The sequence below is a fragment of the Gopherus flavomarginatus genome, chromosome 5, assembly GCF_025201925.1.
Source record: "Gopherus flavomarginatus isolate rGopFla2 chromosome 5, rGopFla2.mat.asm, whole genome shotgun sequence".
Taxonomy (NCBI): domain Eukaryota; kingdom Metazoa; phylum Chordata; order Testudines; family Testudinidae; genus Gopherus; species Gopherus flavomarginatus.
The window spans coordinates 64,112,247-64,137,722 of record NC_066621.1 but is presented as its reverse complement, the minus strand read 5'-3'; the positions used below and the strand labels follow the sequence as shown (position 1 = coordinate 64,137,722).

The 25,476-nt window shown below is 52.5% G+C and overlaps 1 pseudogene; it reads left to right on the top strand.

Annotated features, from left to right (window-relative positions):
* Positions 1–4,554: 4,554 nt before the first annotated feature.
* On the top strand, positions 4,555–25,474 carry LOC127052386 (RING finger protein 112-like; annotated as a pseudogene).
* The last annotated feature ends 2 nt before the right edge of the window (positions 25,475–25,476 follow it).

Sequence of the window (25,476 nt, the reverse complement as noted above, 5' to 3'; positions counted from 1 at the left end):
CCCAAGCCCGTTGTGTCCTCGGGGGGGGGCATGGGGGTCAGGCTGTGACAGGGATTGTGGGGGGAGGCGGGGCCAGGACTTGCTGGTGCTGGTTGCTGTTCCAGTTCCGGGCCTGGGACTGGAGGTGCTGTGGCTGTTTCAGTGGTTGGCATTCGTCACCCATGCGGGGGTGTATGAATTCAATGTCCTTCCTTTCGGCCTTCGAAATGCACCCGCCACCTTCCAGAGGCTGGTAGATGGTCTACTAGCTGGACTGGGAGAATTTGCAGTTGCCTACCTCGATGATGTGGCCATTTTTTCAGACTCCTGGCCCGAACACCTACTACACCTGGAAAAGGTCTTTGAGCGCATCAGGCAGGCAGGACTAACTGTTAAGGCCAAAAAGTGTCAAATAGGCCAAAACAGAGTGACTTACCTGGGGCACCAGGTGGGTCGAGGAACCATAAACCCCCTACAGGCCAAGGTGGATGCTATCCAAAAGTGGCCTGTCCCAAGGTCAAAGAAACAGGTCCAATCCTTCTTAGGCTTGGCCGGATACTACAGGCGATTTGTACCACACTACAGCCTAATCGCTGCCCCACTGACCGACCTGACCAAAAAGACCCAGCCAAATGCAGTTAAGTGGACTGATGAGTGTCAAAAGGCCTTTACCCAACTTAAGGCAACGCTCATGTCTGACCCTGTGCTCAGGGCCCCGGACTTTGACAAGCCATTCCTAGTAACCACGGATGCATCTGAGCGTGGTATAGGAGCAGTGCTCATGCAGGAAGCAACAGATCACAACTTCCATCCTGTCGTGTTTCTCAGCAAGAAACTGTCTGAGAGGGAAAGTCACTGGTCAGTCAGTGAAAAGGAATGCTATGCCATTGTGTACGCCCTGGAAAAGCTACGCCCATATGTTTGGGGACGGCGGTTCCAACTACAAACTGACCATGCTGCACTAAAGTGGCTTCATACTGCCAAGGGGAACAACAAGAAACTTCTTCGTTGGAGTTTAGCTCTCCAAGATTTTGATTTTGAAATTCAACACATCACAGGAGCTTCTAACAAAGTTGCTGATGCACTCTCCCGTGAGAGTTTCCCAGAATCCAGTAGTTAAAAAGTGTTCTTAAAATGTAAAAGTCTGTTAGTTATATACTTAGTAGTATATGTAAAGGTGCATGTGTTGTAGTAATCTGTTTATTTTAAAGTTCTAGAAGGAAATCGCCGCCAGTGAGCTTCCCCACTGTCTGCAATTTGGGGGGCGTGTCATAAACAGATAGCTAAGGGTTAATGTCTCTTTCACCTGAAGCACCTGACCAGAGGAACCAATCAGGAAACTGGATTTTTTCAACTTTGGGTGGAGGGAAGTTTGTGTCTGAGTCTTTGTTTTCTGTCTGCCTGCTTTCTCTGAGCTTTGGAGAAGTAGTTCTGCTTTCTAATCTTCTGTTTCTAAGTGTAAGGACAAAAGAGATCAGATAGTAAGTTATATGGTTTCTTTTCTTTGGTATTTGCATGAATATAAGTGCTGGAGTGCTTTGATTTGTATTCTTTTTGAATAAGGCTGTTTATTCAATATTCTTTTAAGCAATTGACCCTGTATTGTGTCACCTTAATACAGAGAGACCATTTGTATGTATTTTTCCATTTCTTTTTGTTGTTTTTCCATTTCTTTTTGGTGTTTTTCCATGTCTCGGCGGTGGGCCGCCTCTTCTTCTGCTTGTTTCCTTCGGTAGGCCACCTCTTCTTCTTCTAGTTTTCTTTTGTGTGCTGCCTCTTTGGCTTGTTCTTCTCTTTCTTTCATCTCCATTTGTCGCCTGTGTTCAGCTTCTTTGAATTGCTCTTCGGCCTCCATTTTTGCCTTAGAAGTCATGATTCCTGTTTTCTTGTGTTGGGGTGCCCTCCGGTGTTTATCTTCTGAACTGCAGGCTCTGTTGCCTCCTGGAGTCTGCCTAGCAACAGTGCCTTTAGCTAATCTTCAATGTTAAGTAAACCTGAAAAACCACTTTATTTGCATATATATAGTGCTGGTAATGACTCTCAATGGGAGTGCTATTGCATGACAAAAGACCTGTAACAGCTCCTTAATGGCTTCTTGCTTAACATGCAAGCCACAAACTGCCAGAGAGAGCAGAAAAAAAAATTCTCTCTGGTTCCCTTTTAAAACCAAACTGTTTCTCTCTGCTAAAAAGCCCTTAGCAGAGAAGAGAAAAATATAATATTCCTACTGGCTTCTGGATTCTGTCTATATCCCAACCGCTGCTACACCATGTCATAATCTTAGTCCCAGATTTGGACCTTAGCGTCCAAAATATGGGGGTTAGCATGAAAACCTCCAAGCTTAGTTACCAGCTTGGACCTGGTACCTGCTGCCACCACCCAAAAAATTAGAGTGTTTTGGGGCACTCTGGTCCCCCTGAAAAACCTTCCCTGGGGACCCCAAGACCCAAATCCCTTGAGTCTCACAACCAAGGGAAATAATCCTTTTTCCCTTCCCCCCTCCAGGTGCTCCTGGAGAGATACACAGACACAAGCTCTGTGAATCCAAACAGAATGACTCCCCCTCTCCGTTCCCAGTCCTGGAAACAAAAGCACTTTCCTATTCACCTAGAGGGAATGCAAAATCAGGCTAGTAAATCCAACACACACAGATCTCCCCCCTGATTTCTTCCTCCCACCAATTCCCTGGTGAGTACAGACTCAATTTCCCTGAAATTTCCCAGTAAAGAAAACTTCAACAGGTCTTAAAAGAAAGCTTTATATAAAAAAGAAAGAAAAATACATACAAATGGTCTCTCTGTATTAAGGTGACACAATACAGGGTCAATTGCTTAAAAGAATATTGAATAAACAGCCTTATTCAAAAAGAATACAAATCAAAGCACTCCAGCACTTATATTCATGCAAATACCAAAGAAAAGAAACCATAGAACTTACTATCGGATCTCTTTGTCCTTACACTTAGAAACAGAAGATTAGAAAGCAGAACTACTTCTCCAAAGCTCAGAGAAAGCAGGCAGACAGAAAACAAAGACTCAGACACAAACTTCCCTCCACCCAAAGTTGAAAAAATCCAGTTTCCTGATTGGTCCTCTGGTCAGGTGCTTCAGGTGAAAGAGACATTAACCCTTAGCTATCTGTTTATGACAGGGGGACAGCATTGGTCTCTACTGGAGAAGGGTGTCTGGAGGGGGGTGTATTTCCTACCTTATGCACAGGCCAGTGTGTCTGGGGGCTGGGGGGGGAAGGTAGCGGGGAGGGGGTTGGGGTTCATTGAAGAGGGGGGATCGCAGGGCACCATGTGCCCAAACCTAGACACTGGGGGACAAACACCTCACACTGTGACCTCCACCCCCACCTCCTGCTGCCCCATCCCAACCCTCCCCCCCCCAAGAGCCCCTCTATCCCCTCCCCCATCCATCCCCTGCCACCTGCAAACCAAGGCAGCTCAGCCACATCCTGGCTCATCTGCTGGGGCGGGGGAGGGAGGGCTTCTCCCCCCAGGACCCACTTGTACCCACATAAGGGCATAAACCCCATCCCACGGCTCAGGGACAGGGACGACATCTGGGCTCAGGACTCCTGGGTTCTCTCCCCAGCAATGGGAGAGGAGTGGGGTCTGGTGTGTTAGATTAGTGGGGATGGGGAGCCAGGGCACCTGGGTTCTTCCCACTGCCGGGGGCCCCCCCCATCCTCCATCTGCTGAAAAGCCCTTTATCTCCAGGAAGCCGTCCGACTTTCAGGGAGGGAGCCACTTCCTGTCCCAAAGCCCTTGTCACTTCCTGTCTCGTGTGAGCCTCAGCTCCTTCAGGCCCAGCTCCAGGGTTAGGCACCTGCAGAGCTAAGGTCCAGGGCTGAGGGTATCTCAGAGCAGGACGCTCCGAGACTCACCACGTGGCAGAGCAGGGCTGGCTCTGGCCATCAGGGCTGCTGGGCTTAGTGCCCAGATGCTCTCTGATGACCTTCCTTCAATCCCCTCCCCCTGCCTGTGGCTAGCGGTTGGGGGGTGGGGCGGTTTGCTCTGGCCACTTCTGCTTTTCCAGGAGCCCCGGGGCCTGTGAGCTGGGGGGACGGGGATTCAAGATGCCCAAGGCAGCCTCCCTGCAATAACAACAGCAGCAACAGCAGCTGGCGTTTCTGAGGTCCCTTGGCTGGCTGGGCTGGCAGACACCTGGGGGCTCTGAGAGTCTCACATCCCAGCTGAGCCCACGTCCTGGCAGGTCAGGTGTTTCTAGCGGGCTAAGCTCAGGGGCAGGATTGTCTGTGTCATCCCCGTTGGAGCTCAGGGTGCTGTGCTCCTGGGCCCCCAGGCAACCCAAAACCCCATGAGCAGAGAGGCACTTGCCAGCCCTGCCTCCAAATGGGAGTGGCCAGCGCACAGCAGTGAATGGAAACGTACCAGCAAAGTGGTGAAAACTAACAAAGGAACCTAGGAGTCCTGGCTCCCATCCCCCCTGCTTTAGCACGTCAGCCCCGTGTTCCCATGTGCTAGCGCCTGACCCAGTGGATCTCACCAAGCCTGCGGGATCAGAGGGATGGAGCAGCTCCGGGTATGTCATCTGCTCCATGGGCAGGATGATCCCAGACACACGCGTCAAAAACCTGGTGGAGAAATTCACCAAGCTCTTGCGGGAAGAGCCGGAGCCGGTGAGACCAGACGGGTCGGATAAGGGGAAAAGGAACTTTCTCCTGTCGGGGATACTGGGCCCAATCCAGCCCCAGGGCAGGGACTGCCTGGCTCAGGGGAGCAGGGAATGGGGCACAGGGCCTGTCCCCTTTAGGGGGTGCCAGCCCTGATCTGGCCTCAGGGTGGGGACTGGCTGGCTCAGAAGGGTGGGGAATTGGACACAGACTCATAGACTTGCAGGCCAGAAGAGCCCATCATGACCACCTAATTTGACCTTCTGCACATCGAAGGCCACAAGACCTCCCGCCCGCCCGCCTCCCCCCTCACCTTCCTGTAATAGGCCACTACCCTCTGGCTGAGTCTGAAGTGTTCACAGCATTATCTAAAGAATTCAAGTTTCAGAGGGGTAGCCATGTTAATCTGGATCTGTAAAAAACACAGAGAGTTCCATGGCATCTTATAGACTAGCAGACGTATTGAAGCATGAGCTTTCGTGGGTGATATGCGTCTGATGAACTGGGCATTCACTCACGAAAGCTCATGCTCCAATACATCTGTTAGTCTATAAGGTGCCACAGGACTCTGCTGCTTTTTAAAGAATTCAAGTTACAGAGACTTCACTGTTTACTCTAGTTCAAACCAGCAAGTAACCTGTGCCCCATGCTGCAGGGAAAGGTGAACCTAATCCCCAGGTCTCTAGCCTTCTGAGCTATGGAAAATTCCTTTCTAACCCCAGATATGGTGATCAGTGAGTGACACCCTGAGCATGTGGGCGAGACCCACCAGCCAGACCCCTGGGAAAGAATTCTCTGTAGTACCTCAGAGCCCTCCCCATCTAGTGTCCCATCTCCGGTCGTTGGGGATATTTGCTAATAAGTCACAGATGGGCCATAAATGCCATTATAGGCAACTTCCTCATACTATCCTCCTCCATGAACTGGTCAAGCTCAGGCTTGGATCCAGTTAGGTTTTTTGTTCCCCTTGGGAGGCTGTTCCAGAATTTCACTCCTCCGATGGCTGCAAATCATTGTCTAATTTCAAGCCTAAACTTGTTGATGGCCAGTTTATAGCCATTTCTTCTTGTGCCAACATTGGTGCTTAACTTAAATAACTCCCCTCCCTCCCCTGTGTTTATTCCTCTGATGTGTTTATAGCTCCCCTCAGCCTTCTTTTGGTTCAGCTAAACAAGCCAAGCTCTTTCAGTCTCCTCTCATAAGACAGGTTTTCCATTCCCCTGATCACTCTAGTAGCCCCTCTCTGTACCTGTTCCAGTTTGAATTAGTTTTTCTTAAACATGGGAGAACTGCACACAGCATTCCAGATGAGGTCTCACCAGTGCCTTGTATAACGGTACTAACACTTCCCTGTCTCTGATGGAAATGCAGTACCTCATTTGATACATCCTAGGATTACATCAGCCTTTTTAATGACCTCATCACATTGGTGGTTCATTGTCATCCCGTGATCAACTGACACGCCCAGGTCTTTCTCCTCCTCTGTCACTTCCAACTGATACATCCCCAGCTTATAGAAAAAATTCTTGTTGTTAGACCCTAAATGCATGACCTTTCACTTTTCACTAGTCAATTTCATCCCATTTCTATTACTCCAGTTTTCAAGGTTGTTCAGATCTTCTTGTATGATATTCCGGTCCTCCTCTGTACTGGCAATACCTCCCAACTGTGTGTCATCCACAAATCTGATTAGCACAAGCCCGCGTTTTGTGCCTAGGTCACTAACGAAAATGTTAAATAAGATTGGTCCCAAGATCGATCCCTGAGGAACTCCACTAGTAACCTCCCTCCAGGCTGACAGTTCACCATTCAGTACGACCCGTTGTAGTCTCCCCTTTAACCAGTTCCTTATCCACCTTTAGATTCGCATATTAATTCCCATCTTCTCCAAATTAATTTCCCATGTGGCACTGTATCAAACACCTTACTGAAATTCAGGCAGATTAGATCTACTGCATTTCCTGTGTCTAGAAAATCGGTTATCTTCTCAAAGCAAGAGATCAGGTTGATCCGGCAACAATCTACCTTTTGTAAAGTCAAGTTGTATTTTATCCCAACTACCATTTATGTCTATGTCCTTAACTACTGTCTCTTTCAAAACTTCTTCCAAGGCCGTGCATACAACTGAGGTCAAACTAATGGACCTGTAGTTTCCTGGATTACATTTTTTTCCTTTCTTAAATATAGGTGCTACATTAGCAAGTCTCCACTCTTAGGGCACTACCCCAGACTCTTACAGATTAATTATGATGCCTTGCTATTAGGCTTGCAATTTCATGTGCCAGTTTCTTTAATATTCTTTGATGGAGAAGATCCAGACCCACTGTTTGGTCCCATTAAGCTTCTTTGAATTTGGCTTTCATTTCAGCCAATTCAGTGACAATTTCTGTGACAGGCTGGATCACAGAAACCCCCTTGGGAACTGCCAAACGATGTGCCAAGACTACTCCTGCCCCTGCTTTCCTACCCCGGCAGCTTGGGACTTCAGAAATCCTGCCTGGTTTAAGTCAGACTTGCTAACTTGCTGCAAACCCAGACCCAGGTCTGAACCACGTCCCCTAACAGCTGTAGGCTTACCTGGAAGCAGATTAAGAAGAAGTGTTCCCGCCTTGAGCACTCAGTTGCGGCATTTCAGCGCATTTTGGCAGCATTTCAGTGGCGACGCCTCTGGATGACACTGCTTGTTGGCGGCATTTCAGCGGATGCTCGTCTGCTGCCACAGTCCTCCGTGGCTCGTCGTCTGGCACCCACCAGATGAAAAAGGTTGGAGACCACTGCCCTAAATAAATCCATTTTACCCTGTATAAAGCTTATACAGGGTAAACTCATAAATTGTTCACCCTCTATAACACTGATAGAGAGACATGCACAGCTGTTCTCCCCCACCCCCAGGTACCAATACGTATTCTAGATTAATTAATAAGTAAAAAGTGATTTTATTAAATACAGAAAGTAGGCTTTAAATGGTTCCAGGTAGTAACAGACAGAACACAGTGAATTACCAAATAAAATAAAATAAAACACGCAAATCTATCTCTAATACAGAAATAAAACTGAATACAGATAAAATCCTCACCCTCAGCAATGTTTCAGTGAGCTTCCTTTTACAGACTAGATTCCCCCCTAGTCTGGGTCCAGCAATCACTCATACCCCCCTGTTCCGGTTTCTTTCGGGTATCCTTGAGGGTGGAGAGTCAGCTGAAGACAAAATGGAGGGGTCTCTCAGGGGCTGAAATAGACTTTCTCTTGTGGGTGGAGACCTCTCTCTCCTCCTGTGTAGAATCCAGTCACAAAATGGAGATTTGGAATCACATGGGCAAGTCACATGTCCATGTATGACTCAGTTTTTACAGGCAGCAGCCACTGCTTACATGCTACCTTGAACATCCTCAGGTAGACTTCTTATGTGGATTGGAGCCTTCCAAGCTCTTTTGTCTCTTAAGGGTTTCTTGACTGGGCACTTAACTTGCACATTCCTTTCTCAAGAAGCTGACCAAATGCTTGATGCAAGAATACAGCCAGTATTCATAACTTTGAACACAAAAACGGTACATGCATACAAATAGGAGGAATAGATTCAGTAGATCACAACCTTTACAGAGATATGTTACATGGTATATGTAGCATAAAACATATTCCAATTATATCATATATACATTCATAGATTCATAGCATATCAGGGTTGGAAGGGACCTCAGGAGGTATCTAGTCCAACCCCCTGCTCAAAGCAGGACCAATCCCCAACTAAATCATCCCAGCCAGAGCTTTGTCAAGCCTGACCTTAAAAACCTCTAAGGAAGGAGATTCCACCACCTCCTTAGGTAACTCATTCCAGTGCTTCACCACTCTGAGTGAAAAAGTTATTCCTAATATCCAGCCTAAACCTCCCGCACTGCAACTTGAGACCATTATTCCTTGTTCTGTCATCAGGTACCACTGAGAACAGTCTAGATCCATCCTTTTTGAAACCCCCTTTCAGGTAGTTGAAAGCAGCTATCAAATCCCCCCTCATTCTTCTCTTCTGCAGATTAAACAATCCTAGTTCCCTCAGCCTCTCCTCATAAGTCATGTGCTCCAGCCCTCTAATCATTTTTGTTGCCTTCCACTGGACAATTTTTCCACATTGTTCTTGTAGTGTGGGGCCCAAAACTGGACACAGTATCCAGATGAGGCCTCACCAATGTCGAATAGAGGGGAACGATCACGTCCCCTGATCTGCTGGCAATGCTCCTACTTATACAGCCCAAAATGCCGTTAGCCTTCTTGGCAACAAGGGCACACTGCTGACTCACATCCAGCTTCTTGTCCACTGTAACCCCTAGGTCCTTTTCTGCAGAAGTGCTTCCTAGCCATTCAGTCCCTAGTCTGTAGCAGTGCATGGGATTCTTCCATCCTAAGTTCAGGACTCTGCACTTGTCCCTGTTGAACCTCATCAGGTTTCTTTTGGCCCAGTCCTCTAATTTGTCTAGGTCCCCCTGTATCCTATCCCTACCCTCCAGCGTATCTACCACACCTCCCAGTTTAGTATCATCTGCAAACTTGCTGAGAGTGCAGCCCACCCCATCTTCCAGATCATTAATGAAGATATTGAACAAAACCAGCCCCAGGACCGACCCTTGGGGCACTCCACTTGAAACCGGCTGCCAACTAGACATGGAACTACCCGTTGAGCCCGACGATCTAGTCAGCTTTCTATCCATCTTAAACTCCAATCATCCACCCATACATCTTTAACTTGCTGGCAAGAATACTGTGGGAGACTGTATCAAAAGCTTTGCTAAAGTCAAGGAATACCACATCCACTGCTTTCCCTTCATCCACTGATCCAGTTATTTCCTCACAGAAGGCAATTAGGTTAGTCAGGCATGACCTGCCCTTGGTGAATCCATGCCGACTGTTCCTGATCACTTTCCTCTTCTCTAAGTGCTTCAGAATTGATTCATTGAGGACCTGCTCCATAATTTTTCCAGGGACTGAGGTGAGGCTGACTGGCCTGTAGTTCCCCAGATCATCCTTCTTCCCTTTTTTAAAGATGGGCACTACATTAGCCTTTTTCCAGTCATCCGGGACCTCTCCCGTTCGCCATGAGTTTTCAAAGATAATGGCCAATGGCTCTGCAATCACATCCGCCAACTCCTTTAGCACCCTCGGATGCAGTGCATCTGGCCCCATGGACTTGTGCTCGTCCAGCTTTTCTAAATAGTCCCGAACCACTTCTTTCTCCTCCTCCCCATACTGTGCTGCCCAGTGCAACAGTCTGGGAGCTGACCTTGTTTGTAAAGATGGAGGCAAAAAAAGCATTGAGTACATTAGCTTTTTCCACATCCTCTGTCACTAGGTTGCCTCCCTCCTTCAATAAGAGGCCCACACTTTCCTTGACTTTCTTCTTGTTGCGAACATACCTGTAGAAACTCTTCTTGTTACCCTTCACATCCCTTGCTAGCTGCAACTCCAAGTGTGATTTAGCCTTCCTGATTTCACTCCTGCATGCCTGAGCAATATTTTTATACTCCTCCCTGGTCATTTGTCCAATCTTCCACTTCTTGTAAGCTTCTTTTTTGCGTTTAAGATCAGCAAAGATTTAACTGTTAAGCGAAGCTGGTCGCCTGCCATATTTACTATTCTTTCTACACGTTTGGATGTTTTTTTCCTGCAACCTCACTAAGGATTCTTTAAAATACAGCCAGCTCTCCTGGACTCCTTTCCCCCTCATGTTATTTTCCCAGGGGATCCTGCCCATCAACTCCCTGAGGGAGTCAAAGTCTGCTTTTCTGAAGTCCAGGGTCTTCATTCATAAGTATATCCCCATAAAGCCTTATGGTGTGCACCATCACAATTTCTACTTCCATATTCTTGTTCTCATTAGCCATCTTGCCACAAGCTTCTAATTACACTGATTGAAACTGAAGCAAAGTATTTGTTTAGATGTTGGTCCACACCTATCTTTTATTTCCACCCCATTCTCAGTGTTTAGTGGTCTCACTTCTTTTCTTGTTTCTTTTTCTTTATATAGTTAAATAACCTTTTCCAAAGGGTTTTAGTGTCCTTTGCAAGGTCCAGCTCTGCTTGGCACTTGGCAGTTCTCACTTCTCTCTACACTTTCTGACCTCCAGGAGGCAGCTTTCCTTGCTGATCCTTCCCATCTCCCATTACTTGTAGACTTTCTGCTTTCTATTAATCACCTGTTTGAGATCCTTTTTCATCCAGTTTGGTCAGCAGCCCTTCCCTACGAGCTCTGCAGGGCCGGCTCCAGGCACCAGCTTATCAAGCAGGTGCTTGGGGCAGCAACTCCAGAGGGGGGTGGCACTTTTAGGTATTTGACGGTAATTTGATGGCGGGTCCTTCACTTCCGCTCAGAGTGAAGGACTTCCCGCTGAATTGCCGCAGATCGTGATCGCGGCTTTTTCTTTTTTTTTTTTGGCTGCTTGGAGCAGCAATACCCCTGCAGCCGACCTTGGAGCTCTGTCCTGCATGCAGACTCCAGACAGTTTCTGCAACTTTGACTTAAAGTAATTCCAAGCCTCCTCCTTACTCTGATCCTTGAGTTTTGCAGGACATCCACTTTCCTACCAAATGCCATTAACTTTCTTACAGTTTGGCTGTTTGGATTCTATGATTCTATGAATCTAGGACTCCCAGCTGCCGACCTGTTTTGGTTTATCCTTCCATTTAGCTTGAACTGAATTACCTCACGAGAGTAGTTATCAATGGTTCCCAATCCTGCTGGAAAGGTATAACAAGTGGGGTTCCGAAGGGGTCTGTTTTGGGACCAGCTGTGTTCAATATCTTCATCAACAACTTAGATGTTGGCATAGAAAGTACACTTATTAAGTTTGCAGATGATACCAAACTGAGAGGGATTGCAACTGCTTTGGAGGATAGGGTCATAATTCAAAATTATCTGGACAAATTGGAGAAATGGTCTGAGGTAAACAGGATGAAATTTAATAAAGACAAATGCAAAGTGCTCCAATTAGGAAGGAACAATCAGTTTCACACATACAGAATGGGAAGAGACTGTCTAGGAAGGAGTATGGCAGAAAGGGATCTAGGGGTTATATTGGACCACTAGCTAAATTTGAGTCAACAGTGTGATGCTGTTTCAAAAAAAGCAAACGTGATTCTGGGATGCATTAACAGGTGTGTTGTGAGCAAGACACGAGAAGTCATTCTTCCGCTCTGCTCTGCGCTGGTCAGGCCTCAGCTGGAACATTGTGTCCAGTTCTGGGCACCGCATTTCAAGAAAGATGTGGAGAAATTGGAGAGGTTCCAGAGAAGAGCAACAAGAATGATTAAAGATCTTGAGAACATGACCTATGAAGGAAGGCTGAAAGAACTGGGTTTATTTAGTTTGGAAAAGAGAAGACTGAGAGGGGACATGATAGCATCTGAAAGGGTGTCATCAGGATGAGGGAGAAAACTTGTTCACCTTAGCCTCTAATGATAGAACAAGAAGCAATGGGCTTAAACTGCAGCAAGGGAGGTTTAGGCTGAACATTAGGAAAAAGTTCCTAACTATCAGGGTGGTTAAACACTGGAATAAATTGCCTCAGGAGGTTGTGGAATCTCCATCTCTGGAGATATTTAAGAGTAGGTTAGATAAATGTCTATCAGGGATGGTCTAGACAGTATTTGGTCCTGCCGTGAGGGCAAGGGACTGGACTCAATGACCTCTCGAGGTCCCTTCCAGTCCTAGAGTCTATGAATCTATGATCATTCAAACCAAGGCTTTCCTCACATGCAGGAATATCTGGGCCCTACCATTATTAGTGGCACTTCTCCTTCAATCTGTATCTGGAAAATTAAAGTCTGCCATAATCACACAATTCCCAGTAGTATTTATTGCATTCACACTATGAATGGTTCTCTGTCCATACCCAAACTGGATCCTGGGAGTCTGTAGCAGACCCCAAGCGCTATCCTAGAGGAGCCTTTGATAGTTTTCTTGCCCAACATGATTAAGACCCAAACAGATTCTGTTTTCTCCATTCCATCCCTTCTCATTTCTTTCCACTCCACCTCACCATTAACATACAGTGCTACTCCACCACCTCTGCCTTTTTTCTTTCTTTCTTGTAACCCAGCCATGGCTGCTTTGCCCTATGGTTCTGTTCTCCCGACAATATCTGGTTTCCCATCCTGCACCCGTATTCTAATTCCTCCATTTTGTCACCCGGCTCCTGGCATTGCTAGGCAGACACCTCACTGCTTCTGCTTGGCTTTGCTCAGATATGTCACCCGGGTGGTACAGTCATTTTACTGCCAGTATCAGCCACCTGACTGTTAGTGTCGGTGCTCTTGGCACTAATGTTCCTCATGTCGTCCATTCTCCTGCCCTCTGTCCTTTCTTTCTCCATTGCTGCGCCCTCTCCTACCTGATTTGCCTCCCGCTCAGTGTGAGAATCAGGCCTGGAGATTCCAAGACCATCTCCCAACCGTCTTCCCCAGATTCCTAGTTTAAAACTCTTTTAATCAGTTGTGCCAGCCTCCATCCCAGAAGTCTGTCTCCCTCCCTGTTCAGGTAGCGCCTGTCCCATGAGAACAGTCCTCTGTCTGTGAGCACCTTCCAGTGGTTAAACATCCCCAAGCCCTCCTTAGCCCCACTGCCTGAGCCACCTGTTGATCGTCAGCATCTTGTCTCACCTTCACTCTCCTCCTCCAGGGACAGGGAGAATCCCACTGAAGATCCCCTGAGCGTTCATTTCTTAATGTGTCTTCCCCAGCCTGGCGCAGTCTCCCTTCATGTGTCCCAACAAGAATCTAGGGCAGGCCTGCACAACATACGGCCCGCGGGCCGCCTCACTGTTGGGGCTGCGGGGGGGATTCTAAATCCTCTGCACACAGCACTCTGCAGGCAGCCCAGAGCCCTTTGAATCCCGATAGCGGCAGGGAATCAAAGGGCTTTGCGCTGCCTACAGCGGCGGGGAGCCCAGAGCCCTTTAAATCCCAGCCGCAGCTGGGAATCAAAGAGCTCTGGGCTGCCGGCAGCCCCCTGAGCTCTTTAAATCTCAGCCGCAGCCGGGAATCAAACGGTTCTGGGCTGCCCGCAGCCGCGAGGAGCCCTGAGCCCTTTAAATCCCAGTAGGCCAGGAATCAAAGGGCTGTGGGCTGCCGGCAGCCGCGGGGAGCCCAGAGCCCTTTAAATCTCAACCGCGGCCAGGAGTCAGAGGGCTCTAGGCTGCCCGCAGCCCCCTGAGCCCTTTAAATCTCAGCTGCAGCCGGGAATCAAATGGTTCTGGGCTGCCCGCAGCTGCCGGGAGCCCTGAGCCCTTTAAATCCCAGGGGCGGCCAGGAATCAAAGGGCTCTGGGCTGCAGGTAGCCGCGGGGAGCCCAGAGCCCTTTAAATCTCAACCGCGGCAGGGAGTCAGAGGGCTCTGGGCTGCCCGCAGCCCCCTGAGCCCTTTAAATCCCAGCCGCGACCAGGAATCAAAGGGCTCTGGGCTGCCCGCTGAGATTCCCAGCTGCGGCTGTGATTTAAAGGGCTCAGGGCTGCCCGCGGCTTTGGGCACCCCAGAGCCGTTTGGATCCCGGCCGTGGCTTTGGCGGTGGGGCCACCTGGGATTTAAAAGGCTCAGGGCTCCCCGCAGAGACCGGCAGCCCAGAGCCCTTTGAATCCTGGCCCCAACTGGGATTTAAAGGGTTCAGAGCTCCCACAGCTGTGGGCACCCCAGAGCCCTTTGAATCCTGGCTGCAGCCGCTGATTGCCCCCTCCTCGGACTCCTGCTCCAACTGCCCTCCAGGACCACCACCCCCTATCTAAGCACTGCTGGTCCTTGTCCCCTGATATCCCTCTCCTGGGACCCCTTTCCTGGGCCTGTCCCCCAGGAACCCACCCCCCTATCTAAATGCCGCTGCTCCTTGTCCCCCGATTGCCTCCTCCCGAGACCCCTGCCCCTAACTGCTCTTTGGGACCTCAGTCCCTATTTAAGCCTCCCTTCTCCTTGTCCCCAACTGCCCCCCCCAAGACCGTCCTCAACTTCCCCCCAGGACCCCATCCTCTACCTGTCCCCTGATAAACCCCTGGGACTCCCATGCCTATCCAACTGCTGCCTGTCCCAACTGCCCCCCCGAACCTCCGCCCCATCCAATCCCTCCTGCTCCCTGTCCCTTGACTGCCCCCCCGGAGTCCCCTACCCCTTCTCCAACCCTCCAGCCCCCTTACCATGCCACTCAGAACAGCGTGTCTGGCTCCGACCAGCTCCAGACACATTGCTGCCATGCTCCCCCAGGGAGCCCACAGCACCCCTCCCCCCAGCACCTGCCTTCCAGATTTGAACACGTCAAATTCAGGAGCGCTCAAGCTCAGTTTAGGCAGCTGTTACTTCATTTCTCCCAAATCAAATATACTGATCCACTGTAACTTGCTGTAGAAAAAGTAGGATAAAATTGAGCAAGAAATGCTTCCCAGTGGTTATTAGGACTGGAATTGCTATTTTCAACGGCCATTGCCTTTTTGTCTGTTTTAAAAGGAAGACAGTGATATTGCATTGGCAAATTCCCCATAGAAAGAAAGAGTGGAACAAAAGAATAATAAAGGCACCTCAACTTTTCCTCATTTATGGAGGACAGTCTTATAATATGCACCCAGATATCCTCCAATCACACAAGCTGAAAATTGTTCCACTTTACTGCAGCTCTGTAACCATACGGGAACCAATCCTGTCTGTGTTCTGTGCACATCCAAAATTCCTGCTGAATCACCTGCCCTGGGAGCGAGTTACCCGTGACCCAGGGCTGGGGCAGCAGGAGGTGTGTGGGGGGGGCACTGGTGGGGAGGAAAGGGGGAAGCTCAGTGCTGGGGTGGGGGGGAAGCCCAGGACTGGGGCAGCAGGGGGGTACAAGGGGGAGTCCAGTGCTGGGACTGGGGGCAGCAAAAAACCTAGAGCTGGCCCTGCCGGGTTCCCCCAGCCGCCGGAGCCCCGGGCCCTTTAATTTGACTCTGAGGGCTCCCAGTCACCTCTTCAGCTGGGAGCCCCTGGTTGATTTAAAATAAAGTTTCACCTCCCCACCTCCAACCTTCCTTTTTGGTCCACAGCTGTTTTGGTGGGGCAGGCCTGGGCGGCCCTGGGGCAGGGTGTTTCTGCAGGGCCAGGAGGTTTCAGCCCTCAGCTGTCGTCTTTGGAGTAATGTGGCCCTCGCCACTTTACGAGTTGTGCAGGCCTGAACTAGGGGCCTTTCCCCTCCAGGGAATGATACTGTGATCCAGGCCAAGGGGAAGGATTGGCTGGCTCAGTGGGTAGGGAATGGGGCACAGGGGCTCTGATCTGGGGGTGGAGGACTAGCTGGCTCAGAGGTGGGTTCCCAGGTCTGACCCTGCTTTCTCCCTGCAGCAGGGGCCAGGACCTCAGATGGAGCCGGTGCAGCTGGTGCGTCTGGACAAGAAAGGAGGCCTGATCCTGGACGAGGAGGCCCTGAGCCGCTGTCTGGAGCAGGGTGGGGTGGGGAACGCCCCGTCTGCCTGGTGTCCATTGTTGGGGAGCAGCACTGGGGCAAATCCTTCCTGATGAACTACCTGCTGCGCCGGCTCCAGAGCCTGGTGAGTGTAAACGGGAGCAGGAGTGAACTGGGGTGTGAGTGGCCCCATCCTGCCCCCTGCTGGGGGGCTCAGAGCTGTACAGCCATCTATGAGAGCCCCACACCACACATACACATACCCACATGTCCAGTTACTTGTTGCCATGGCTGGACCCTAGCATGTCTGCCTGTGTGTTTGTCTGGAACTCAACATGTCCGTCTGTCTGTCTAGACAGTCCTTAGGCTGCTCACACCACTTGGGCCACATGCAAGAATGCGGAGGGGGGGTGAGTCTGGGACTTGAGAAGCATTAACCCACAACCATGGCGTGGGTCTGTGTATCTGTCTCTCAGATTCTGAGAATGCCCCTCACCCTGTGTTCCTCCCCACCCCACACTAGTAAGTAACCCCCATTCCCTTCCAACGACTTACAGTCTGGAGGTTTGGGGGGACCAGTCACTCTTCTCCTCCATCCTGCACTGAGCCCCCCACCATTTTCTCCATGGCAGGACGCAAGGGATGGGGCATGGATGGACGAGGACGAGCCCCTAGAGGGGTTTGAGTGGTGAGCGGATGAGCAGAGGATCACCAAGGAGCTCTGGGTGTGGAGTCAGCCCTTCTGGGTCCTGGCCAGGGTGGGCCAGGTAAGTGGGGAACACGGCCGGTGCACAGGGAAGGGAGGAATGAGACATGGGGGCACTGGGAGAAGGGGAAGGGGGAACAGGGTGGAGGGCTGGGAACAGAGGGAATGGGGGAAATAGGGAGGGATGGAGACATGGGGAAAGAGGCCCCAGGGGAACCTGATGGAGAGATAATGGGGGGAATGGAGAAGAGCGAGAGGAGGGAGCTAACACTAGGGTCGGTGGAAACGAGATGCCAGGTTCCAGAGGAGTGGAGCAGGGGGCAGACTCCAGGGGCAGAGGAGTCGTAGGTGGCTGGATGAAGCCAGGAGCTGACTTGGGGCTCTCACTCATGGCCCCCAGGTAGCCGTGCTGCTGGTCAACACTGAGGGCTCCATGGACATTGAAAGGAACAAGGAAACGAGCATTAAACTCTCTGCCATGTCCATGCTGCTCAGCAACTACCAGGTTGGGGGGAGGTTCTCATCTGGGGGGGCGCTGTGCTGCAGGGAGCAGGGGCTCAATTAGAGGGCACTCTCCCCTAATTGGCAGGACTGGCCCTGATGCCCCGTGCGCACTCAGGGGTGCTGCACTGCAGGGATATGGGTGAAGGCTCAGCAGGGGGCGCTCTCCGCTGGGGGTCAGGGCTGGCCCCGATGCCCCATACGGCACTAGGGGATGCTGTGATCGGGGTGGGTGACATGGCTGGGAAGTGGCTAGGAAGTGGCCTGGGGCAGCCGTCGCTGCTCGTTGCTGTACCTCCATCTGTCTCCTGATTATTTCCAGATACTGAACATTGGCCGTAGGGTGAAGGACCTGGATCTCGAATACCTGGAGGTGAGGCTGGGCAGCGCGACACAGAACGTGGCCAGTTCTCCCATTAACCCCACAGAGTTATTATCCCTCCCCATGGATCCTGTGGGGAAACTGAGGCCCAGAGAGAGAAACTGACTCTCCCATTGTCACGTGGGCCTCTGGAGTCAGCACTGTCACCGCACAGCCCAGCCCAGCTCTCTGCTCTCAGGTGTCCGGCGTCGGCCACCGGGTCAACATTAGGACCCCTCCCTCCCCTCCAGCCCAGCTCTGCCATCGGTGAGAAGCTGCTGGGGGCAGGGCCTCGGGTGGTCGCTCTGCCCCCTGCTCTGCTCTTCTCTTCTCTTCAGGCTCTTACCCAGCCCCAGCCCCATTGGATTGAGCCCTTGGCATATGAGCCCTTAGGTATGCCTGGGCCTTGCCCTGTGCGGGGGGATTCTCTGTGCAGGGAACAGGTTGTCTCTGGGAGGTTTTTATCTGTCCTTGCTGCCCTGGGTCCAGTCACTGGCAAAAACCTGGTTAATGCAGAGATACACTGGCATGGGGAGAGCTTGGGGAAATGCTGTGTGGCCGAAATTCTCTGAGGTGTGAGCAGAGGAGTAATTTCACTGCTAAGTCTATGCTAAGAAAGTCGGTAGTGTCTCTCAGCCTGAGGCAAGGGTGTTTCTGTCGGGTGTGGGGAGTGCTTCTCGGAACCCCTGGGAGAAAGGACCTCATAGCTGGATTAGTGAACCATCCCGTTCCCAACCTCCATGGCTCCATGCCCAGCAGAGGAGTGAGTCCAGGAACCAGACTTGCTCCTCTGTGGGGCATAGGACATGGACAGTGTTGCATCGATGGCCATCTCCTGGCACCTGACCCCCGTGCCCCACATCCAGTGGCAGATTTAGAGTTTTTGGGGCCATCTCCTCAGCTTAATTTTTATTCCTCCCCCCATTTTTCATTGTTTTTTCTCCATTCTCCTCCTCGTACTCAGGGCTACGGGTGCAGTGTCTGGGTAGGAGTTAAGGTGAGGGAGAGGCTCAGGGCTGGGGGTGCAGGGTCTGGGTCAGAGTTAGGGTGTAGGAGGAGGCTCAGGGCTGGGGGTGCAGGGTCTGGGAAGGAGTTAGGGTGTAGGAGGAGGCTCAGGACTGGGGATGCAGGGGCTGGGTAGGAGTGAGGGAGCGGGAGTGGCTCAGGGCTGGGAATGGAGGGTCTCGGTGAGAGTTAGGAAGCGGGAGGGGCTCAAGGCTGGAGGTGCAGGGTCTGGGAAGGAGTTAGGGTGCAGGAGGAGGCTCAAGGCAGAGGGTGCAACGTCTGGGTGGGACTTAAGGTGTGTGAGGGGGCTCAAGGCTGGGGGTGGAGGGTCTGGGAAGGAGTTAGGGTGTGGGAGGGGGCCCAGGGCTGGGGGTGCAGGGTCTGGGTAGGAGTTAGGGTGTGGGAGGAAGCTCAGGGCTGGGGGTGCAGGGTCTGGGAAGGAGTTAGGGTGAGGGAGGAGGCTCAGGGCTGGGGGTGCAAGGGCTGGGTAGGAGTTAGGGTGTGGGAGGAGGCTCAGGGCTGGGGGTGCAGGGTCTGGGTAGGAGTTAGGGTGTGGGAGGGGGCTCAGGGCTGGAGGTGCAGGGTCTGGGAAGGAGTTAGGGTGTGGGAGGAGGCTTAGGGCTGGGGATGCAACGTCTGGGTGGGATTTAGGGTGTGTGAGGAGGCTCAGGGCTGGGGGTGCAGGGGCTGGGTAGGAGTTAGGGTGCGGGAGGAGGCGCAAGGCTGAGGGTGGAACATCCGGGTGGGATTTAGCATGTGCGAGGGGGCTCAGGTCTCAGACAGGGGTTTGGGGTGTAAAGCGCTTACTCTTTGCAGCTCCCATTTGGTGCAGGTGCATAGGTTGCAGGTGGCTCCACGTGTCCCTGCACTTGCCTGCAGGTATCGCCTCCCACAGCTTCCATTGGCCGCGATTCTCGGAGCCGCCTCCCCACCCCTCCTGCAGGCAGGGCCAGAATGAAGGGACTCAGGGGGCCCCAGGCTGCAGCCCCTAAAGCCTCGCCTCGTTTCTGAATCCAGGTCTGTGAGCGCGGGCAGAAGACTCAGGAGGAGCAGGGGCAGCAGCTTCTTTCCGGCTGGCTGCGCGGCCGCCTGGTGTCCTGAGTCCTCCGCCTGCGTTCGCCGCTTTCCCGCCCCCTGCACTGCCCGCCTGCCCCCCTGAGGCTGCGGGTGAGCCTCTCTCCCTGCTCCCTTGCCCCTCACAGCTTCTGGCTGCCCCCACAGCCCCCCTCCATGGAGGAGCACCCCCCCGTCGGGGGAGCACCAGTGCTGAGCTGCCTGAGTGCCTGGCCCTGGGGCCCCCTCTTGTTGGGAGGCCCTGTGCCAGAGCAGAGTGTTTAACAGTCAATCTGCCGCTGCCCACGTCCTTGGCCTGTTCTCTCTGCCTCACAGAAAATGCCTCCATTCATCTCCAGCTTTGTTTTGCTCCCACTGGGCCTCACCTTCTGAAATGGGCAGAGGGAGTGGTTCAGATGGTGTTCACGGGCAGGATTCCTCCACCACCACCTGGGGTAAAAGCTTCTCAAGTCCCAGAGTCAGCCATGCCACCCCCATTCTCTCCACTCCACAGATGTTTCTGCAGGGTGGCCTAAGTGGTGGGAGTAGCCTATGGACTGCAGCCCATTCAGGTGAGAAAACTCCCCCACCCCCGCCACTCACTCTGCCCCATGCATCCCCACACTGCACACCTCCCCCTCCCCCACAGCATGCTCCTGCCCCAGGCATCCTACTCCCTCAGTCCACAGTGTCCTCCTGCCCCATGCATCCTCCTCCCCCACTCCCTACGGGTTGAAGTTTCCCCTTCAGACACCATCCTTCTTCCCATCCCAGCCTCCCCCCACTCTCAATGACCCCCACTCCCCTCCTGTCTCCCCTGCAGCACGTAGACCTGCTGGTGCGGTACTGGAGCAGCCCCGGGGTCCTCGTAGCCCAGGGTGGGGAGCAGCATCTGAGAGACGTCAGACAGGTGAGTGTGGGGCTTGGCGGGTGGGGAATGGGATACAGGGCCTTTCCCCTCCAGGGAGGCTGGTAGCACCATACTTCATAAAAGTTGCATGATAAATTCCATTCTAAGACCCCTCTTCAGTTGATAATAACTTTGCCAAACTTTAACTGTTTAGGCTTAAATTTTCCATGCTTGTTCTCTGCCTCCAGCTGAATTCTTTCCTTCTTTCTCCCTAAGAACTGTACTGCATCAGCCCAAAGGTCCATCTAGCCCACTCTCCTGTCTTCTGACAGTGACCAATGCCAGGTGCTTCACAGAGAATGAACAGAACAGGCAATCATCATCCATCCAGCCGTTTCTGAGAATGAGGCTAAAGAAAAACACGTTCTTTGAAAGAAAATTCTGATGTTCCTTTTTTTGAACATCTCTATTGCCCTCCTATTCCAGAGCAGGGACTTGAAATTTGGTAGGAGTGTGGCCTAGATGTCAGAGATATGCCATGGGCTGTTCCCAAGAAAATCCCCCCACATTTGGCCAAGTAACAGGCCGTTGGATAATCTCAATTTGCACGTGCTCAGGAGAAGACTGGCTAGAGTTTAGCTGCTAAAGTCTCCAAAGAATCCGTCCATCCACACTGTCCATGCTCCAGCCCCTCACAGCTCCACAAGCTGCCCAGACTGAGCGTGCGCCGTCCCCACAGAGTGACCCAGCATGCTCCAGCCAGGGGCTGCAGAAGCAAAGCTGGACTTTCCCTGCAATTGCTGCTCCAGGCCGGCACCAGAACTGAGAAGGGACCTCCTGCCTCTCCCATGCTCTCAATGAGCCCAGGCAGTGTGGAGAAGGAAGCAACTTGATTGCAGTGTGGAGGGGAGAAAAGCCAAGCCAGGGAAGGGAAAGGAGCAGTCTGGGACAAGCAGTCTGGAGAAACTGGAATCTGAGAGAGGAGACTGGGACCTGAGATGGGGAGACAGGCTGGCAGCCACTCCTTTCTCTTCCTGCAATCCCCGGCCTTGTTCACTGCTCCCCTCCAGAGAGGGCTCCTCCACACCCTCTCTGACTGCCCAGCAGGTCTGGCTAATGTTAACACAGGTGTCTGTGTTTCAATGTAAGGATTCCTCCTGGCTCCGGCAGATGCTGGAGGCGACATCCACTTGCAAACATCCCAAGGCCCTGGAAGCACTGAACAGAAGCAGCAGCTGCTGTTACCTGCTCCCCTTCCCTGGCAAGTAGATCATGACTGGGAGCAAGGGAACCCTGAGAGGTAATGGACCCGAGACAGCGGCTCTGAGCCCCCTGCCATGTGCAGAGCAATGCGACTGGGGCACTGATCATGGCTGTGCATGGATGGTAGAGAGAAGGGAGATCAGAGGAGTGCCTGCATGTGGAAGGTAGAGAGAAGGAGGATCAGAGCGTCCCTAGATTCCCCCCACATCATCCACCTCTCTCCGCTTTGCAGACATGGATGAGGATTTCCGGGACAGCCTTAGGGACTATGTCACCACCCTGGTGAGCTCGGCCAGTCAACATGTCCGGAGGGACCAGGATGGGGCGCTGCTCACCGGGACACAGCTCGCTGCCAACATAAAGGTGGGACCAGCCAGCTGTGCTGGAGGGACCAGGATGGGTGTTCTCTGCTAGCAGTCAGTGATGACCCCAATACCCATGCAACACCACTGTCAGCTCTTCCTCAGCTGCCCCACCGAAGAGGTGGCTGCATCTCAGCACCACGAAAGCCCTCCCCATGTTCCCAGCCTTTCTAAGCCCTGTGGAGTCTGAGGTGATGATTTCTTTTGGTTTCTTTGCAGAAATTCACTGAGGCGATGAAGAAACATCGCTCAGGCTTCTCCTCTCCCTGTCAGGTACCGTCTCCACCTCTGACCTGATTGTGGGGTATCTCTCATCTCCCATCCATGCCAGGGCTGGGCAGCTGTTGGGAACTGGTTCTATCCCGCGGGAGGCGACTGGGAAATTTCATGTTCTTGGACTCCAAAGTTGAAGAACTTGTCTAGAGAGCAGCTGGTGCTGAAGGATTCACCCATGAAACCTGCAGCATCAACCAGTCCTGAGGTGTTTTGGCTTTTAAATGACAGCAGTTTATCAGAGCTGGCCCAAAAGTGGGCATTTGTGGTTTTGTTTTTCCTGCAGAAACTGCTGAGCTTTCTGCAAAACCCCTGAAAGTTTCCATTTGGCAATGCTGCCAAGGAGGCTCCTGGGAACTGTTGTTCATGCTCCTCATGTACCCAATTCTGCACTATAGGTTGGGCAGCACCTCTCATGAGCCCAGCCAGCCATGGAGGATAATGGGCAACAAGACTTCATCTCCCATGATGTACCAACATTGCCTCTTTTGGTGAGAGGAAACCAGGCATCATGGCCCTGGTGCATCATGGGAGATGTAGTCCAACCAGGGGAGCATGACATAATCCTATACAGAAGAATGAGGCATCTAAACTATATTTCCCATAATGCAACAGCATCTCCTCTCTTGCTGTGTTCATCATGGCCCCTGTGCCATTTTTGTGATCCTTGGATACAGAGACCCAAGATCCCAGGACTCCACAGGGGTGGCAGGTCTGAGCCTAAGTCAAGACACAAGCCAGGGTTCAAGCCGTGTTACTTTGCAGTGTAGATGCAGGCCTGCTGGACTCGTGCTCTGGGAGGCTGCCGAATGTATCCCACAATCCCATGGGGCCGACTTTCCTTCTCTTCTCGCCATTCAAGTTTGCTGGACAGTCCAGTTTTCCCAGGTTGCACCACCACCAAAGGGGAAAAGGGCAGCGGCAGCTGGGGAGGACACTAGGGAGTCTGGGATGGGGCGATTGGACTCAGGCCCACATAATGCAGTGTAGATGCTGGAGCCCTAGGCTGGGACCCAGGGTTCAACCAGTCCTAACCTAGGGTTACAAATGAGTGTAGACATTGACACTGACTTCCTGAGTTCCCGGGGTGTGCTTGGCCCCTGTTCTGTCCCAGGCCCTGCCCACCACTCCAACCCCTTCCTCCAAGCCCCCACCCTGGCCCATCTCTTCCCTCTCTGCCCCTCCTCTTCCCACACCTGCCCTGCCTCTTCTCGTCCTGTTCTGCCTCTTCCTCCACCTCTTCCTGCCCTGCTCCTTCCTCTCCCCCCACCCAGCGCCTCCTGCAAGTTGTTGAACAGCTGATCTCAGTGGGCGGGAGGGCTGGGGGGAACGGGAGGAGCTGATCTTCAGGGCTATTTTTTTCTATGGGTGCTCCAGCCCCGGAGTACCCACAGAGTCAGTGCCTACGAGTTTAGACACTCCAGCCCTGGTTTAACAACCTAGGGGCTGCTAACTCAGGTGCTACTAGTCCTGGCCTTCCATCACAGTGTAGACATAACCTTTGACACGGACTATAAAGTGCTCTTGGGCGTCAGCCTCAGATCAGCTGGGACGGGTGCTACCCAGGCCCCCTTCTAGAGGAGAATGGGGGAGGGGGCTTATCTACATCAGGTAACAGACCAGTATAGCTATTTAAGAAGAATTACTCCACAATAGCCACTCCAGCACAGCACCAGAGCAGAGACTGTTCCAGAATCATTGCTCCTCCACTACAAGATTTAACCCAGCCCAGAACAATACCCCTCCCCCACCCCCAAACGAGCTGAGATTCACACCCAGACCACCTGCCTCCTGGGGATGAATAAAAACCCCAAATACCTCCAGATCCGTGAGAGCCGGTGTCACTGACGTGCTCTTGGGCATCAGTCTCAGGCTGGGACAGGAGTTTCCAAAGTCCTCGACCACAGGGAAGTGCTGCAAGGGCGAAGTGCAGGTCATGGCAGGGAAAGAGCGGAGCTTGGGTTGCTGTGTGGATCAGACTGGAGACCAGTGGTGCCAGAAGCCCCAAGTGGCTGCCACAGCAGCTAAGTGTGTCGCTTTGATACCTGAGGCTGCTGCGGTGGAAGCTGCAGCCGCTAGGTGGAGATGGGGCCCCACAAACTGCAGCTCACCCCAGCCGTGTCCTCCCCGTGCAGATGGCCGTCACCTTCCACAACCAGAGAGTCCTGGACAGGGCCAGCGCAGACCACGCTGTGTTTCTGAAGGAGAAGGTGAGTCCAGGTGGGGGGCTATGCCCCAGCCAGGGGACGCCCTGAGAACCATCCCAGTCAGCCCCCTGGACTATGAGCTGTAGGACAGGATATGTGACCTCATATCTGCTTGTAGAGTGGCTGCGGAGTTGGGAGACTCCAGCCCTGGCACAGCTGGGGCCCCAGTCATGGTTGTGGGGGGAGGTCTGTGCAGCACCCAGTGGGGGGGGGGGTAGGGTATGTGCAGAACCTGGCATGGTGGGGCCCCAATAGCAGTCATGGGGGGAGGGGGTGGCTCTAGCCAGAGGGTCCATGGGTGAGACAGGGTCACACACCCGCTCCTTCTAACAGCCTTTGTCCCCTCCTCCCCCCATTCTCTCTCCTTCCTCTCTCGCTCAACGCAGGACAGCCTGGCCCAGCACACGATCGACTCTCTGATGGTGACACCAAGCACAGTAGCAAAGCAATTTGTGCAGGAGTGCAGGGTGCTGCTGAGGTGGTGCTGTGAGGAGATGAAGGAGCCGGAGCCAGAGAAGGAGGCCCTGCTGACGGCGCTAGAGGAGGAGCTGACTCAGGAGGCAAACACCTTCCTAGAGACCTATGGAGAGTGCTATCAGAGTCACGCCATCAAGATGGGTGTCACCATTGGGGGGGCGGCCCTGGGGTTGCTGGGTGGTGGGATTGGAGTTCTTGCCACTGCTGCTGCAGAGCTAAGCCTTGTTGAGGCAGCTGCCGTTCGGGCAGGGGTGGGCGGTACAACCGGGATGTACATGGGTGGAAAGGTGGGTAGCAACATTGGGCAGCAGGAAAGCGCGAGAGCTGCAGATGCCCACAGGGAAAGGGCGCTGCCGTCGGCACAACAGTCAGACCGTGAGCCCCTGCTCTGTGATTTTGACTAAAA